At 35.9% G+C, this 13,965-nt stretch overlaps 1 protein-coding gene across 2 annotated transcripts in view; it reads right to left on the bottom strand.

Moving 5' to 3' along the window:
* The window catches only part of LOC121302023 (SHC-transforming protein 3-like), a 48,315-nt gene that overhangs the window by 32,362 nt on the left and 1,988 nt on the right, over window positions 1-13,965 (bottom strand). For both annotated transcript variants that reach the window (XM_041231836.1, XM_041231828.1), the window contains one exon: window positions 12,127-12,167. The gene's annotated coding sequence lies outside the window, so the exon portion shown is untranslated. The remainder of the gene's footprint in view (window positions 1-12,126; window positions 12,168-13,965) is intronic.

The following is a 13,965-nucleotide window of genomic DNA, read 5'->3' on the forward strand; positions in this document are numbered from 1 at the left end:
GTTTGTTTTGTTTGCCTGCCTGAGAACTTCTGAGGATTATCTACAATAAGATCGGAACGGGATAACGTGGTGGTCCTTTGCATCTGCAATTCCCTGTTCTCTGCAGGGGCTATGAGGAACGGCCTGTCTGCTGCTGAGATTCGCAAAGGGACTGGACTGCGGAATAAGGGTAGGAGAAGGGTTCCTAAAGAAGAAACCCAAAACCCAGGTGGAATTACCTATTCACCAACTGGATGGGGTTATTGGTCCGGTTGGTTTACATCAGCAATTTTGCTTTGGTGGTTTGGTTTTTGTTTGAAACCTTGTTTGAACTGTTTATTTTCTTTTGGACATTGCAATATAAGAGCCAGCTGCATAGAATACTGGAATAAAGACTTGCTTTGTTTTGGAAACTACTGTCTGTTTTCTTCGTGTGCACCTACCCGCCCACAATATATATATATATATATATATATATATATATATATATATATATATATATATATATATATATACATACACACACATACACAGCACCTTCCAAAAGTATTCAGACCCCTGACCAATTCTGTGACAGCAAGCAACTTTAATGGTTCACAGGTGGAGGCCAATGGTAAGGTAATTGTGTCCTCGTTAGGGCAGTTTCTTTCATCGGTGCAAACTGGGGGCTACCACAGCACAGGGGTTGAATACTTATGCAAGCAAGATATTTCAGTTTTTTATTTTTCTTAAAAATATTTCCCAACATAAAACCAATGTCACCTTACAATAATTGATTCTCAGTTTCAGCAGTGTTTTAAAATATCGAACAGAACGAAATTTCAATGTACCATTTGTAATTCAGTAATATGACAGAATTGGTCAGGGGTCTGAATACTTTTGCAAGGCACTATATATATATATATATATATATATATATATATATATATATATATATATATATAGAAAGTCTACACCCCCTTGAACTTTTTTCACATTTTGTTGTGTCAGTGCCTCAGAGTTTCATGCATTTAAATGAGGATTTTTTTCCACTTATCTACACACTATACTCCACACTGTTAAGGGGAAAAAACTTTTTATTGAGAAAAAAATTATATATTAAAAATATAAAACCGAAAGCTCATAATTGGATAAGTCTCCACCCTCCTGAGTTAATACTTGGTGAAAGCACCTTTGGCAGCAATTACAGCTGTCAGTCTGTTGGGATAGGTCTCTACCAACTTTGCACACCTAGATTTGGCAATATTTGACCATTCTTTATAAAAGTGTTCAAGTTCTGTCAAATTCCTTGGGGAGTGTTGATGGACAGCAAACTTCAAGTCATGCCACAAATTTTCGATTGGCCCAGTCAAAGCCCCGACCTAAATCCACTTAAGGACATTTACCTTTTTGTTCCTTAGCCACTCCAGTGTAGCTTTGGCTGTGTGCTTTGGGTCGTTGTCATGCTGAAAGGTGAACTTCTGTCCCAGTTTCAGTTTTCTTGCAGAGTGCAGCAGGTTTTCCTCAAGGACTTCTCTGTACTTTGCTCCATTCATTTTCCCTTTTATCCTGACAAGTGCCCCAGTCCCTGCCGATGAGAAACACCACCATACCATGATGTTGCCACCACCATGATTCACAGTAGGGATGGTGTTCTTTGGGTGATGCACTGTGTTGGGTTTGCGTCAAATGTAATGTTTTACATTTAGGCCAAAAAATTCCATTTTAGTTTAAGCAGACCATAAAACGTTTTGCCACATGGCTACAGAATCTCCTGTTTTTTTTTTTTTTTTTTCTTTTTTTGCATATTTCAAAACGGGATTCAAGGTGGGCTTTCTTGGTAATGGCTTCTTTCTTGCCACCCTACCATACAGGCCAGATTTGTGGAGTGCTTGGGATATTGTTGTCAAATGCACAATTTGACCAGTCTTGGCCATAAAAGCCTGTAGCTCTTGCTAAGTTGCCACTGACCTCTTGGTAGCCTCTCTAATCAGGCTCCTTCTTGCTTGATCATCAAGTTTGGAGGGATGGCCTGCTCTAGGCAGGTTCTTAGTGGTGCCATATACCTTCCACTTCTTAATAATCGTCTTGACCATGCTCCAAGGGATATTCAAGGCCTTTGATATTTTTTTATACCAATCCACTGATCTGTGCCTTTCAACAACTTTGTCCCGGAGTTCTCTGAAAGCACATTGGTGCTCATGGTTGAGTCTTTGCTCTGAAATGCACTACCCAGCAGAAGAAACCTGCAGGAACTGCTAAATTTATACTTAAATCACGTGAAGCACTACAATTTAACAGAGGTGGAGGCCACTTAACTTGGTGTGTGATTTTGAAGGTGATTGGTTATACCTAAGATAATTTAGGATTGCTATTACAAGGGGGGTGGACACTTATCCAACCAAGCTATTTCAGTTTTTATTTTTAATTTATTTTCTGCAAATTTCTAGAATATTTTTTTCATTTGGAAGTCGTGGGTAAAATGTGTAGATGAATGAAAAAAAACAAACAAAAAAAATATTTTAATGCATTTTAATTCCAGGCTATACATAAGGCAACAAAAGGTGAAAATTTTGAAAGGGGGTGTAGACTTTCTATACTGTATATACTGTGTGGAGTCACACAAACACAGACACACTCACTCACGCACCTATCAGACTGACATACAAGTATAGTAGTAAAATATACCGGTTCCATGGCTGTAAAAAATAAATAAATAAATAAATATTAGAGCTGCATCGGTATCATGAAAAAACAACCACTGTCAACTTTAAAATGCTGATTTAGAAAAGGCATGAACTTACAAGCTTAAAAAAAACAAAAAACAAAACACAAAACACTAATACAGAAATTAAGCTGGCTCAAAACATAAGCAACAAAGCATAGGAATCCAAATAAAAATTCAGCTCAGTTTTAATAAATACTGCATTTCATGGTTTGTCTTCATAACATTAATGCCATAGGTTAGTATCCCAAATTTAGCAGGGTGTCTATTGTTCCTATTCACTGGACTCTGATTGCAAAACTACTCCATGATGTTTGTTGGTGACGTTACCAACGCACATGGGTGGTAGAAAGCGTTGTGAAAGGTGTTCTGGAAGCAATAATCAAACCTCAATTTACTTTTAATCTTGGCTCCATTTACCCTTGATATACAGAACGGCTCCAGTAGTTTTGGAGTTCTGCCCCTTTGCATTATATCATCAAATCTATCCCCTGTCAAGCATGTGACCTCTTTATGAGTGCAGAAACAACTCACTTGTTTTCAGAGTTTGGCCATTCTAAACTGGGAAGAAAAACTGAGGGTAAAATAATATTTACAATATATTGCAATGCAAATATTCCAGATAAACCATCAAACCTAATTCATAAAAACACCATAAAACAAAAAAGCTTTTTTAGATGGCTTTTCCAGTACAAACCCCATAACTATAACTGCCAATGAAGGCATGTTTTTTTTTTTTGTGTTAACCCCAGTTATTTACATGCTTTACTGTATGATCTCTAAAATAATCTGCTTTAGGCTTCAATGGTATTTTGGAATGTAATTCAAAACTTCCATTTGGACTTCAATGGATGACAGTTAAATGAAGGAACTGTGTGGGAGACCATTTTAAATCTTCTTTTTGAATCTTAGTAACCTAAAACCAATACATTCCTTTCCCTAAAAAACTGCTTTCTACAAACTACAGATTCTAGAAAAATAAAAACAAAGTTCACAAAAGTCATTGTTTAAAAGAGTCACTGGATGAGCATAAAGACTTACTTACCCTTTCATTCCATAGAGGTTACTTATAGTATTTCAGGGTTAACCCTTTGTGGTACTATGTCAGACCAGGCCCAGCATTACGATTTTCCCTTTCCAGTCTGATGTCATCAAAATGACGTAAAGTACAGGTTTCTAGTCATTTTTTCTCTGGAAAAAGCGAGAAAACCTTTCAATGGCCGAGTAAGACCGATAGCAGCCGAATGAAGCCGGAAAAAAAGGGGGGGGGGGGGGGGGGGGAGTATCTGAGCAATACAGATAGCCCCTGCACCACGGACACAAACAAAGGAGATAGCTGCTTCCACATCCAGCGCTCAAAGAATATCACAGACATTTGCAGAGCTTTTGAGATATTATAGGAACAAAATAATGACTTGGATCGCGTTACTGAGGAGTTTGGTGATAAAAACGAGTGATCAGGAGAGGTCTATAAAGAGGTATGTGAAAAATACAGCGAACAAGGAGTGGGGCTTGGCTGGAGATGCTGTACTGATGTTCTTTTGCCATGCAGTGCCTTTTAAACCTGTTTTACTTTGAAAAAAAAAAAAAATTAAACAGTGTGTGTAAAATAAACAGCGTGTTTGAAAATAAACTGGACCTGACGCGCCTGACAAGCGCTAAATAAATGGACTGCAAAGGGTTAAAGCACACTCAAACAAGCTAAGCAAGAAGGAACCCTGGGCTGCTATAACTGTTCTGTGGATAGACCACAAACTGGACATAAGAGGCTATGTGGTCTGGTGGTTAAAGAAAAGGGCTTGTAACCAGGAGATCCCTGGGTTCAAATCCCAGCTCACTCACTGTGTGACCCTCAGCAAGTCACTTAACCTCCTTGTGCTCTGTCTTTTGGCTTGTTGTAAGTGACTCTAGGTGTCTGCTAAATAAACAAATATTATTATTATTATTATTATTATTATTATTATTAACTGCAGCCCCCAGTGTTTCACCTTTTCAAAGCACTACATTAATTATCTGAAAGACAACATAACACCCTGTGACAGGGTCTTCCTCGAGTCACGCGTGTGGGTCGCCGCTGTTCAAGCATACAGAGAGACAGAGGTGGGTGTTGAAACGCCGGCACAGGCGCGCAGGATTTATTAACAACAAACAGAAAGTGAAAGTAAAATAAAGGCGGTCATGTGACGTTACCAGCGATGGTAACACACAGAGGACAAATACAGTAAACCGTACAAAAAGTGCAAAATAAAACACAATACCCCAAACTATAACTCAAAAGGTGCCGTGAAAACGGCAGGCCTTGCAGCAGCCCCGAGCAATCTCCCGCGGATGTTTTTAAACTGACGGACACTCGGTCGAGACCCGCCCACTTGCTGATTGAGGACCAGCACAGCCAATCACTTGCTGCCCTTCCCTCAACCAAGCATAGCAGGCAGCAAGTCTCAATCGAGCGCCCGTCTGTAAACAATAATACAATCAAACTAATCAAGTACCAAAACGTCACAAAATAAACCCATTCCCACATATAAACCACACCAACACTAATTTACCACTGTGCAGGGCAATCGCACTGCCACACACCCTCTACAAATGATGTACCAATAATGATAAGCTTTTTTTTTTTCTGCTGAAATAATGTTTACTTCTTTGACACATAGAAATGTTTAGCTGGCTAGAAGGCTTTTTGTCTGGATTGTAAAATATTCATGCTACAGTATTCTTAAAAGTCACAGCTTTCTTATGTAACAAAAACAATGTGAAAATGGCATGGTCATTGAAACAAGAAAAAAAACAGAAAAACATGGTGTTTAATTTCTGTTGGAAATTAACTACAGAGCTCAGAGAGTTAATCTGCATAGTCGTGACTACTTGTATCTATATAACCCTCTCCAAGGATACATAATTAAAACTGCAGGAAGAATGAACACAGAGGAGGCTGTGGAGATTGGATTTACAGTATGTAGGTGTGGAGGGCATTCGTTTTTATCCAATCGCTGAACAAAGAGTGCAATATTCCTGCAATCTTGCTCATTCATTGCAACGTGACTTGCACCACAATAGGGACTGCAGCATTTAGATAGGAACAGGGATGCAGAACCAGGAAACACTTAAAACAGAAATAAGCAAACTACTATTCAAATAGGGTATAATGTCCCATAATATAGACTGAATAGAAAAAAAAAAAAGTGCAGGCTTAGAAACATAGTGATTTGACATGCATGCTACACAGACACAGACCAATCACATTCATTAATTACAGGTCACAATTTCTGCCGGGGAAAGAAAGTAAATATATGCAGGCCACATTGCCTTTTTAAAACCTTTTTTTTGTTGTTTACATTACAAAATATAAAAATACCTGCTGCAGCTTCATATAATTTACACCTGAGTGGCAAAGCGAAATGGAAAGCAATTGGATGTATTTTTTTTTTTTTTTTTTTTTTTTTTTTAATTTATATTATTAATTTATATTATTTGATGGAAAATCCAGAATTAGTTTTAAACTGGCCTATAACAACTACAGTACTCAAAACCACTGCAGGCACATAGAGGGTCCTCATAATCCTTTAATAAGTGTAAGGTTAAAAGTGTGTCGACCCACATCCTGAGATGGGTCTCTGAGACCCTGGGTCAGCCCAGGTACGACCCAGGTACATGGTTTCACACTACATGAGATTGTGATCCGGGTAGCCACTGTGAAAGGGGCTTATGACTCCCTATTGTTGTTTGTGCTTTTATATTTACTATCCTTACTAACTATTTTATCAACTTCTAAAAGCTGAGGTTTGTGAAGTAGTATGAAAAATGACCTCTAGAAAATAAATACTTTCTGACAATGTAAATGGTACAACATATCCCTTTATTGCTAGTACCTTAATGCAATTTGGCAGTAGTTGTCGCGAGACACTCAAAACCAAAGTTCAGAGGCTTGTGAACATTTTACCACAGGATACTTGGTTTACAGCTACACACACTCACACAAACACTTTCACCCGTTCTCCCTCTTCATCTTCATCCACAGCTTAAAAACACATTTGTTACAGTATGTATATTCTCCTCCATAAACTGATTCTCAACATGCCTTGAGATTAACCAACATCAGCTAATAGAATTTGTTCTTGTTCGCTTCAAAAACACTACCCACAACACCGATAACGCATATATTCAAGTGGGAAACAAAAAGACCATCTGGGCATGTATTAATCAGACTTGTTTGCAAATCCTACACTTTATATCAGATAGCTCAAGAAAACTTGTTAAATACAAGCATTTAGTGAACATTAGCCACTAATTAATATAACAAAGACCAAAATGCACAATATCTGGTAGTTTAACAAACAACCATATATATATATATATATAAGTGTTAACATGTGCTAAATGCTTGTGCTTATCTGTTACCTTGAATTATGGTATAATAAGCATAGGATGCCAATACTTTTGTTGGAGACTGTACTGCACAGGAAAAAGTTTTCGTATAAAATGATTAAAAACACTGTGACATTTTGTATGAAAATATTTTTCTCGACATATAGTAGTACAAAAAACATCTTCATAATATAGATTAATTTTCACAGGAAGTATTGATCAATGTTTTCATGATATGTGTTTTGTGTACAATCATTTTATTGGCCTGTCCCCTATGTGATCCAAATGCTGTTTTTCCTTAACTGGTTCTACTGAATGCATAATGGAAATAAAAATAAAATGGTAACTTTATTTCTTAAAAATTACTAGGAAATGTTAAAGTGGGAAGGTGGATTAAACTGTGAATTCCTTTTCAAACCATTTTTTTGCGTTTCTCTGGAGAGTCATGGAGTTTTTAGAGGTTTTCCTGGAGGCACATATTTTCAAGTTGTTAAAACCGTTTCTAGGGGGAAACCTCCCATTCCTACCTGTTCAAAACTTTTACATGCAGTAGCATTTGAACACCTTCCATATATCACAGAAGCATCCAGCATGTAAAAAGTAGTCAGACTAAGACTTCAAGATAAAAAAAAAAAGTACAAGACGTGCAGAAATAAAAAATGATACTTTCAATCCGCATATTTTACTGGTAGCAAATTCAGTGGTTATATTCAAAACCTGCCAATTTAAGTTTGTTGACAGAACCTTATATTGTACATTATAAGTCAAAATGTCTTGGCAAAATATGAATACAACTGTAAAAATGTCCTAAACATTTCTTACTGCAAATACAAAACTAAGGCTTGTAATATCCTTGTCTAAAAACTAAATATGGTTACGACATATAAACACAGCAAAACTATGAGCATTCATGGCAATACTGTATGCAACCTGACACTGATTCTTATTTTGCACATATATACAAAAAACAATTCTATAGCCTATGCTACATTTAACTTTCCCTTTAGTACACAGAAATGAGGGTTTGTGACTAACAGTTTGCTATTAATGGGCATGCTGTCCTTCCCAACCCCAAAGCCTGCTTAAATGAAGAAATACAAAGATCAATCCCTAAAGCCTCTTCGTCGTAACCATAGTTTCAAAGGCAGCATAGCAACAAGCAGGATGAACGGTTTGCCAGCCCAACCATATACTGTAGCAAGTGCCATTTGCTTTTGTTAATGAGCTTTATGTAAAGTGGATAATGTACAATTTTGGAGTACCCTAGTGTGAAATCTATATGTACAGTATGTATACTGTGTGTATGTGGAGTTACCAAAGTACTATAAAAGCAGACATCTTAGTGCTTTAAAAATAAGCACATCACAATCTGTTACCGCCTCAGACAAGCATATTTTAAACATTCAGCATTTACAGAATTGAAAATCACAAAGGTCTATCACAACAAGCCCACTGTATCCTTCATATTTCTCGATTCTTCCCCTGTTGTCATTAGATTTTGAATAGCCTTATTGCAACTTTGTTTTTTAAAAAAACATAGAATAAATAAAATTCAGCCAATTTCTTAAAAATCGTTAACTTAATCTGTAGAAAACTGTATCAAATCTAACAGAAAATGGAGTTCAAATTTGTGATCCATAAAACCAACATAAAACAGAGAAGCTGAGAGTGGTTCTAATTGCAAAATTAATCTACTTACAATTCTGTGGAAAATAAAAACGTAAAATTCAAAAATCAGTACCATCATATAAGGGGGGAGATTAATATACCACTAATACCGGTTAAGTGCATTCTTACAGAAAATGTTCTAAGTAATAGTACACACTCAAAACAGCAAATTTAAAAAAAAATCAGGCAAATATATTAAAAAAAAAAAGGTGTGTCTACTGACAGAGACCTGTGGTAGCAACAGGACTTCTGGGTACTATCTTGGTACTGATTAGTACTTTTTTCTTGTCACTACCACCACCACCACACCAATCTGAAGAAACATTCTACCTTTCAATCTTAATTCAAAACATTTAGTTTGACCATTAAACTAAAGACCCAAATAAACACACTGAAAATACAGTCCTCATGTTTTTAACCCTCCTGTTATAGTCAGAATTTAGGTACATCTGTTATGTTTTGAATCATATCCACCAGATGCAATTTCAAACAAATTTAACCAGCCTTAAATTGATTACATGTTTTTATTTGAAAAGGTTTTGCTCTTTTCTGCTCTTTTAGTCCAGGAGCTGTGATAAAACTTATTTGACTGCCAAACTGGGAGCTCTTGATTTTGAAATGTCTTTACCAGTGAGATGCTGTTGCAATAGTGACAGAGAACATTAGGCTCTGCCTTGTAGATATATATTGTTTGTTTTTTGTTTTTTTTTGTTTGTTTATAAATATCTCCAGACAGGTGCAGCCATTTTCAGAAATAATAACACAAATATAATAATAATACAATAACAAATTTAAGAAGTTTGTTTTATTCCTGCACACAAATCTACATAGATAAATGCCATAAGTAAATTAATGTGCAAACACACCCTTCCTTCCATCTTCTTTAGTTTAGTGTACTGGATTGACTTTAAAAAGGTGTTTGATATAGTGTGTATTATATGTACATTCAGAGAATAATTCAGCAAAAAAAATAAACATATAAACGTGTGCATCACCATAACTTCACTATCAATATACATAGGTTTATACAAATATTAGAAAATGGCAAAAGCAGTTCAGATAATTGTAACTATTTCATGTTCACCTTTTTTTTTTTAAAAAAACCAATAGATGATCAAAAACAAATTGTATTATCTTGTTTTATTTATTTATTTATTTATTTATTTATTTATTTAAGTATAGGTTGTTATCTTACCTTTTTTGAGTTTTCATTTGCAAATTTTGTCAGCCATTTTAGGAAACCAATGCAATATGACATCTTCATAGACTGGCACACACAGTAAAAATCAAATCCTTTAAAAAAATAAAAGCCACTTCAGCTTTTCCTTTGAAGGCCACTTGGTTAGCAAATGATGGCGCTCTCACTTATTCAGTTATCTAACTGAATGGCAATAACCAGGACACAAGAAACCACTGCAGCCCTGCCTATCTGAGACAATCAGTTACTTTATCTGCACACTCAATAGGTAAAGACTATAAATAAATATCCCAATACCTCCTTTTTAAAAGTGCACTTTAATTTCGCCGTCACATTTGTACAAGAAAAAACTTCCATCATCCTGTTATTTGCACCCTAATCCACCACATTATATTAGATTTAGTCCACAACATCTCAGTGTCAAACCAGCAAGAGAAACAATTTTCTAAGACCATGGGTCAAAAACAGCACCTACGTGTCTTTTTACTGCACATCTGAACAAGCAGCAAACACCGGCCTGTTTGCACAGTCGCAATTAAAAATGATCCCTGCTCACAACTAGACTTGCGCCTATCATCCAACAGAAGAAATGGTTTTAATGGAGTTCATCTGTGGAAATGTTTTTTTTTTTTTTTTTTTTTTTTTAATCAGCTTGCATGGTTGGTCTAATACATTTCCGAGGATACTAAGCAGGCACTAAGTGCACTGAAAAGAACAGGCTTTTAAACACCAGTACTGATAGCACAACATTTCAAGTATTGCAAGTGTGTGTGTGTGTGTGTGTGTGTGTGTGTGTGTGTGTGTGTCTGTGTGACATGATGAAACAAGATAAACACAATTGTGTGAATTTGAATTAATTGTAGATTCTGCATGGTGAATTTCCATTGAGAATCTCCAGATATATTGCCGGACCTCTGGTGCAAACTAATGCAAAAAAATCAGGGCTTTGTTCTAAGTTCCTTACAAAGTTCCCTCGCACCACAGACATGTTTCTCATGTGTTAGTATCTAAGACTGGAAGAACTTTTTGTATTTAACACCACTGTAATTGCTGTTACATATGGGCGAAAAGTTATGGTATAGTTGGACAATTTAACTACACTACTGCAGGACTCACACCACAGAACGGCATACAAAACTAATGGAGGTAAAACTACCAAAAGTTATGCCAAGGTCATTCAATTCCATTATTTTCCTTATGGTTTATAAAACAGCACCACCAGGTGGAAACACACCTAGATTACACATTATATATTTTAAGAAAATGTTTATTACTTAATTTATGTAATCGATTTATTTTTTCTCTCAATAGTTGAAAATGCAATGAGCAATGCAATGCATTATGGATAGCTTTAAGTTAGGGTGGGACAACAGAATCCGCTATTTGGACCATGACCCTCTTTCAAGTTACTGCCTTTAGAAAAACATTTAATTAGTTTTCAGTGAGCTTTTATTTTGACATAATTGCTAGGAAATGTGATGTTAAAAACCTGGACTGCATATCTATGAAAATTATTCCGGATGCTGAACAGTAGCTAAAAGCTAGGTCTCAAATCAAATCAATAGTGTTTATGTTTTCAGAAAAAAAAAAAAAAAAATATATCAAGTAAAATGTTCCCTAATTTAGTTTTTTTTTTTATTTCTTCCAAGTGTGCATGTGTATTGTTTTACTTCTGGTTTGTTAGCAGACTTTCCTACCTTGTTTACTATTTACAAAAACTGGACTTCTTTATTTCTTTGGGTGTCACATTGTTCTTGTTATATCTTAGCACATGTTTCCTATAAGTGCTTGCAGCCTTATTTTCACACCACATTATGATCAAAATACAAATCCTGCAACCAAATAGCTCTAAAAATACAATACAGATAAGACTAAATGAAGACAAAGACTTGTAGTTGAAAAGGTTCACGATCAATTTTTGTAGTTTACTGTTCCTCAACAGATAATAGTTATCTCATCAAAAAAAAAAAAAAAAAAAAAAAAAGGTAATAGGTAAACCAAGAATCCATCAAAATTGCAATGGTACCCCAACATTCATTCATTTACTACCAATGTAGAATGACTGGGTGCAGCACTGGCTCTTTATTTGCATTGGAGTCACCACTGCAAAAACCTGTCAGTCTTGAGGAGCCACAATAAAATAATCCTATTAACCCAATCAGTTATTAAAAAAAAAAAAAAAAAAAAAAGTACAAAATATCACACTTACCAGTGCAGATTCTCATTTTCAGCGCATGAGTGTCAGAGGTGCTGGAAAGATATAGAAAGTGTGTTTATCATAGTTAAAAATGGGGACCAATAGATTTTTTTTTATTATTATTTATTTATTTTTACATTAGGTAGTCTTTTTGGTTTAAAAGGTAATTACAATACCGGTAGTCCTAAATGCATTGTCTCATAATCATGTTCATTTTTGCATCAGTTTATTCCTCACACAAACTTCCTTCCAAAACCTGCATCAACCAAACATCAGATATGCCAACATTTGAAAATGGAAGTCCTAGCACCTGGTGAGCGAAGCATCAAGAAAACCCTAGTAAACCCTAGCATACCCTAACCATGCCCGCTTCACGCACTTAAGGAGAAAATCAATCGATATCCAACAATATAATGCTTAGACAGAAATGTAACTCAGAGCTAATTATTTAATTGTCATAAAAACACAGGTTTTATTAAAATCATAGTTTTATGTCTGCTTTTTACCACTACAGATTATTATGCTAAGGATACAAAAATGTAAACTAAAGTACACAATTCAGTGTCGGTGATGGCCGGTCAATGTTATGGCTTATTCACATATGTAACTTAGTATAAGTGGCACTCTTGCACTTCATCAGTACAGACTTATTGTACACAGCTTCATAGTATTTCTTTTCCACAGACAAGAGTTTCAGCTTTTGTACACAAATAGCCTCTAGGGTTTTCCTAGATAGATTTGGGTGGAACTCTGTTTGAACTTTACGCACAATGCTGAATATTCTCTCTGTGTCTGCACTGCTGTGGGGTATTATCAATATAGTTAGCATCGCCATGGCCAACAATGCAAACGTTGGTTGGCTTGTTACAGGACTGAAGATCCTCCCTATCTTGCACCAGGAAAGATCTGCCCTGTCTGACCGAAGAATATCTTCAGGAATGTTCTCTACTTGGTATGCAACAAACTCATTTTCCAAATGATCGAGCCTATCAACTGAGACCAAATCAAATCTTCTGACAAAATACATCACAGATTCAAATTTGACATTTGTCCTTTGACTGATGTCAGCCACTTCTGCATGTTTTAAGAGCTCCTCATGCAATGGCAATTTGCTGGTAATATAAGAACTGGCCTCTGCGTAATACTCTCTGACAGAGTTAAAAAATATATTTTCTCCTCTTTAGAGAGCTTCCCTCCCTCCTTGCATTCCTGCAAGTACTGTCTGGTTTTGGTGCCAATCACTAGATCTTCTCTGTCCCTCTGATTCTTTCTGTCCCTTACATTAATTGTGATTGTAGACCTCACACTAGTGATTACTACAGGCTTAATGAATTTACTGAGAAGGAGTAAATGAAAGGAATCCAGTTCTCATTTTAGAACCTGAATAAATGGCTCTTCTCTCTGCAGATGTGCATTTAAGCCTTCAAAACATGGTCAGGAAGCTTGGAGAAACAGACAGGTTAGCTTCACTAGGGGATTTTCTAGGCTGCGCTGTATTCTACAGAACCTGGTGTCTGGCTTGCCAGCTGGTATTGTAGGTTTTACACCACTCTTCTTGCTAACAACTATCTTCTCCTTCAACCTTTCTGAAAAACAAGCAATAGATTTTCTAAGTCTATAGATAGGTATCTTATACTTCCATCCTTTGCATACAATACTTATGTTATTATTTTACTGTAATCTTCATTTTGACATTTAATCATTAGTAATGTAGTGTTAGTTTGCATTAATTAATATTGCTGACATTTAATACTAGAAAAACACATATAGACTGTACAGTGACTATGTTTAAAAACAAATATTAAAATAAAACAAATGTAATTTCACACAAATAGAAAAAAAATAGAAGCT

Source organism: Polyodon spathula, chromosome 2 (genome assembly GCF_017654505.1).
Source record: "Polyodon spathula isolate WHYD16114869_AA chromosome 2, ASM1765450v1, whole genome shotgun sequence".
Classification (NCBI taxonomy): Eukaryota; Metazoa; Chordata; class Actinopteri; order Acipenseriformes; family Polyodontidae; genus Polyodon; species Polyodon spathula.